This window comes from Fistularia commersonii, chromosome 13, assembly GCF_037954325.1.
Source record: "Fistularia commersonii isolate RoL2024-O1a breed Wild chromosome 13, RoL_Fcom_v1.0, whole genome shotgun sequence".
NCBI classification, from domain to species: domain Eukaryota; kingdom Metazoa; phylum Chordata; class Actinopteri; order Syngnathiformes; family Fistulariidae; genus Fistularia; species Fistularia commersonii.
Window position 1 is genome coordinate 16,870,652 of NC_141296.1, and position 6,000 is coordinate 16,876,651.

Here is a 6,000-nt window from a genome sequence, read left to right on the forward strand (position 1 = left end):
GGGGGAAATAAATAAATATAATAGATGAAACCTGCTCACGGAGTGATTGATATGTGACAGAATGCTCCTCCGTCTCTGCCTCTGACACTCCGAGTGTGATGCCCCGGAGCAATGCCCACAGAAATGCTCTCCTTTTTTTCACACCAAACCTTTAGTGTTATTTAACAGGAGAAAAAAAAACACACACACACACACACACACCATTTTCCTTCACTCATATAAACTTTGAGATCTCTCTTTGCAGCTCAAAACTTTTCTCACCCGAACAAACGGACGTTGAGCGTTTACACCTATCAAAGCTTTGTATGGGGATAAACCCTACCTTTAACTGGCCTGTAATGACTCTCCACATTGCTCTTATATAAATGTTAAAATATTCATATACCTACATATTCTTTCCCCTTGGTTTTTACCCATTTTCAAAAGGGAACATTTTTCTGCACTTTAGGCTTTGCCATATTTATGAGAAGGGCGGGAAGTGTCCCCACGGCAACAGCCCAGGGTCCCGCGCTGCAGTGAAGCAATGAACCTCAGATTACACGCTCGCTCTGGGTTTGAAATGAAGCACGGACACACACACACACACACACACACACACACACACAAGCAAATGGTGCTGGAGAGGAGAGGTCGGTGTTTCCTGGAAAGAGAGTGACGGACAGAAAGTTCATCGATTGTAGCGGTTTCAGTATGTAGCATCGGATAACTTAGCGGATGCTTAAATCGGGAACTGCTAAGGGCAGCGTCAAAATGTAAAGTAAAAAAAAAAAAGGCAGAGCATTTCATACATATTGAAATAAAAGCGGGAGCCTGACATTCACGCTCAATCATTATTAACACACTATTAGTCATTAACAAATAATATTCATTAAGCCAAATCACTAAAGCTGTGTTAAGTGCATGAAGAGGTTATGAGAACGGGAGTGCGTCAGCAGAGCGATGTGTCCTCCACCAAAACCATATTTTATGCACGGGAAGCTCAGGATAGAGAAGCACCGATAAAAGAGCGTCGGAAACTGTCATATTTGACCGCAAAGGAGGGCTTCATGTGGAGATGAAGAACTGCAGAAAAATTGATAACAACTTCCTAGATGATAAACAAAAACAATCAAGTAGGTAGTGAGGGTTCTTTAGACGGGCCAATCTGCGGAAGCTACGTCCCGGGAGAAGACCGACAACTGTCGACGGCCAGTGAAAAGAAAACACCTACAACTGCACATTTCATTCTTTGTGCTCTAAAACCACTGGGTCGGGGAAACATAGCCAGTCAGACTTTGTGAACGGACACACTTTGTTGCTTGTCGGGGAACAGCGGTTCAGACCCAGAGCGCTGTGTACTTTATTTTGACTGCTGAGTTAAAATACTGATTGAAACCTAAACATATTCTCCAAATGCTTAATCAACAAACACGGAGGATCCACCCGCACGTGGTGTCGATGTAGAATCGGGCAGGATCCGACAGTTACAAAAACACAAAATCGGAGATAAAAATGTGAAAAATGAAAATGATCAGCGAGCGTTACATCCGATAAAGGACGGAAGGATAAAGGACTCCTCCAACAACATCTTGTCGCACACACCCAAGGATCTCTTGCTAAGGAAATAAGAGTGGGCTCATCCCCTGCTCGTGCATCTCCACTCTGTGGTTGGTCCAGGTACGCCCAGACACTGGTAGTCCTCCACCGATTCCACATCTTCCGACCTCATTCGACCACGGCCCGAGCGGCTCTGTTCATCACGCTCCCAAAAAATAAACACATTCTCACGACGGCCTGACAAATGCGGAAGGTTCCTTGAGCGTCAAAGACCCATTTTTATATCTTAGAACCTCTTTGTTTCCAGCTGTGATTGGGCGAAAGATTCACCGTGATCACGGGGCCAGAAAAACCCGACCGTTCATTCTGTCATTCTTCGCACATCTGGGCAACGCAGGAACGTGGATCAACCGACTTCATTACTGTGAGATTGAAGACTATCAGCCAGAATGAAAGGAAAGGCGGTGGAGACAGAGGTGAGAGCAGTCATGCTGTACAGCCTACAAACAATGACCAAAAGACAGGAGGCAGAGCTGGGGGTCGCAGAGATGAAGATGTCGGGGTTCTCTTTGGGAGGGACCAGGATGGAGAGGATCAGGAATGAGTCCAACACATGGTAGATGCTCTGGACGCAGACTGAGAGGGCTGGGTCATAGACAGAGCAGGGATATTGACAATATCGGTAGACGGATGCTAGAATTGGGGGTCTAAAGGAAGACCAAAGAGAAGAGTGATGGACATCGTGAGAGAGGATATGACGTTAGTTGGTTTGTCACTGTGGAGACGCCGAAAGGGAAAAGCCCAAAGGACAAGAAGAAGAAGATGAACCGACGGCGTGTTTTTGGATTGTGGGAGGAAACCCACGCAGACGAGGGAGGGAACCTCCAACCTCCCTCAGAAAGGCCTCTTGTCGGGAATTCAACCGGGGACCTTCCTCCTGTGAGGCCGAGCATTTCTGACGGACATCGTATTATCGGTTTTAAAAAACCAGGCGGAGGCATTTTAGCGAGGGTTTCACCTGGAGTTGACGTCAGATGTGTCGTAAACCGGCCTCACCTGCAACCGCATCCAGCGGATCAACGTGGAGCTCGTGCCGTCACGGGCCGGTAAGTCTCAGTTTTGGGGCTACGCGAGCCGCAGGGGTGCGACGACCACCGGACGTTTCGATGTGCTCGTTGAAATCTACCACGCCGCTTTTCACCGTAGAAAACCTAAACTGCACCGTAAACGGAATGCGCAGACTCTCCGCTCCTTCGTCCACGTCTTCTCTTTCTGTGTTTGACACGTAACGACTGGCTGTGCGGCAGCACACTGGCACAAATGACATCTCATGCATTAAGCTCTGATAATGTGCGCCGTGGCATGTTGCATTTCCACGCCGCTGCTCAGTACATCACCGTCACAAGAAGCCATTATGGTAATACAGCACCTGAGGGAAGGGAGACGGAAGGAGGAGGGAGTCACCGGGGGAAAAAAGAGAACGGTCGGAGGCAAAGACGGCAAAGTGGGGCGAGAGGGCGAGACACGGAAAGATAGCAGTTTCGTTCGCGTTAAAGTTCAGGTTCCGAAGAATTCGGCGGTTGCGTCAGTCCGGACAAACGGGAGGGCGGTGCTGGACCGCCGTGTTCTTTAATGTCCCCTCACTCAGACGAGTTTACGTTTCTTTTTCCCAATTTGTCAATTCGAACAAATGATGAATTAGCGTAAAAAAAATCACGCTTGTATTCATCGGTTTATTATCGATGCCGCTTATCCTGCACTCAAGGTTGTGGGGTGCTGGAGCCAAGCACGGGTATCGTCGGGGGAAAGGTGGGGTTCACTTCTGCAGCACATAACATAGACCCGCAACCATTCACTCTCTCATTTCTGCATCACATACAGACCTGCAGCCATTCGTTTTTGAGTCGTATCAAGTCAGTTTAATTGTCGGTGTCTCCACATGTACTGGAGATACAGAGGAAATCAGAGGATGTTTCTCACTGTCCTTCAGTGACATGAAACTCACAAAATAATGACGTGAATAAAGGCATTCAACCGTTCACACTTGTTCATGACATATAGCCATTCACCCTCTCATTCACACTCAAATGATATTTTCCTATAGAGACACGCACCATATGGCTAAAAGTATTGGCTCACCCGTCCAAATAATGAGAATCCGATGTTCCAATCACTTCCGTGGTCATAAGGTGTATAAAATTGAGCGGTCGAGAAATTTCCTCGTGCCTAAATATTCCAGTCAACCGTCAGCTTTATAAGAACCTTGAAGGGTTTGGGAATGACAATGTTTAAGCCACAAAGCGATAGGCCACGTAAACTGACAGGGTCGGCCGACGCCGAGGCGCATCGTGCCAAGAGGTCACTGACTTTCTGCAGAGTCAGTCGCTACAGACCTCCGAACTTCATGTGGCCGTCAGATGAGCTTCATAGAGTGTGTTTCCATGGCGGAGCAGCTCCATCCAAGACACACATCACCAAGTGCCATGCCAAGTGTCGGATGCGGTGGTGTAAAGCACACTGACACTGGACTCTAGAACAGCGGAGACACACTCTCTGGAGTGACCAATTGTGCTTCTCCATCTGGCAATCTGATGGATGAGTCTGGGTTTGGCGGTTGCCAGGAGACCGACTGCATCGTGCCAAGTGTGAAGTTTGTGTGTGTGTGTGTGTGTGTGGGGGATTCTGGAGTGGGGTTGTTTTTCAGGAGCTTCAACATACCAAGACATTTTGGACGATTCCATGCCCCCAGCTTTGTGGGACCGGTTTTGGGCCAGACCCTTCCTTTTCCAACATGACTGTGCACCAGTGGACAAAGCAAGCTCCATAAAGACATGGATGACGAACTTGACTGGCCTGCGCAGAGTCCTGACCTTAACCTGATGGAACACCTCTGGGAGACTGAGAGCCGGGCCTTGTCGTCAAACACCGGTGCGTGACCTCACAAATGCGCTTGTGGAAGAACGGTCAAAAATTTCCATAAACAAGCTCCTGAACCTTGTGGACAGCCCTCCCAGAAGAGTAGCAGCTGTTCCAGCTCCAAAAGGTGGACCCGCGTCATATCGAACGCCGTGGATTAGGAACGCGATGTCACTCGAGCTCGTGAGCAACTGGAGGCGACTCGAACCGTTCAGTCGGGGGGTTGCACGGTCTCCGTGTGCACGTTTTTGGACAAAACTGGAGATACCGAAGGAAACCCGCATGGAGACTTTGCACGCACAAAGGGCCCGTTGTGGGAGTCGAATTTTGGGACCTTCTCGCTGCGAGATAGCAGCGCTAACCCCTGCTGCGTGTTATCTAAGCACCGTATTTGACACCCAAACTTCACTGAAATTTATTTCTCTTCAGGCCACGGATCATAGCAGCTTCTAAGATGCGCATTTATTCCTTTGGTGCGGTGGAAACGTTGAAAAATGACATCTTTGGATCATATCTCTTCATCTTATCGAGGCCGGACTTAAATCCCGCGACAACAGGGGCGGGGAGGGACGGGCTTTCATGTCAACCACGTATCGATATGAAAAACGGGAATTTACCGATTCCCAGGAACATTATGTGTTTTAATTTTACACGGTTGGAAATTGCAATATATTTGCATGAAGCACCTGGAGAGAGCGACGAGCGAGGCATTAATGTCGTTGCAACGGATGTAATAATATTACATCAGCCGCAGCATCAATCACCGCTGGAAACTCACTGAGATCCTTTACACCGAATCCTTCTCTCGCCCCCCCCTCCTCCATTAACCGTGATCACAATCTCACCTTTTCTCACTCTCTCTCCCTCCCTCCCTCCCTCCCTCTCACAGTCAATAATACACAGTGACAGCTTACGTAACACGCCAAGTTCCCAAACTGAACTCAACTCTCCTTGATCTGCCGCCTTTTCCCTCTTCTAAATGACTCACTTCTGTTATAACACTTCAGCCTGAGTGAGAGACACGACGGGGCGGCTGGGCAGAGAGGTGGCAGACAGAGACATGACATGAGAGGAAATGCAGCTTTAATTATTCATACTTTCTGCGGCAAAAAAAAAAAAAACGGAGCAAAAGGAATCGAGAGGGAGAACGAAAGAGAGACAGAGTGACCCAAATGGGGAGGTTTTCCCGCCGCGGGAGCCCGAGGTGTGAGGGAACTCCACCCCGAGCGGGCCGGTCAGGAGAGGGCGTGGATATTTTCCACGGATACTACTCCGTGTGTTTAAGCGGTCGACGCTTTCGCCGGTGTGTGTGTGTTGCATCTGCTTTTTTTCCCCCTCCCCCCGAGTTCACCACACCCCGAAAAGCGAGTAGACTTCATCAGAAGTTTTTCACTTCTCACGCCCTCTTGGGACCGCATCCTCCGGTGAGGCCGTATCCTCCAGACGGCGTGGAAATGTGTGTGCACAATGAAAAAAAAAAAAAAAGAGGGGGCGGGGTGGGAACACGCCGGGAGGACCCAGGAGATCCTCCTCCTCCTCCTCGAGATG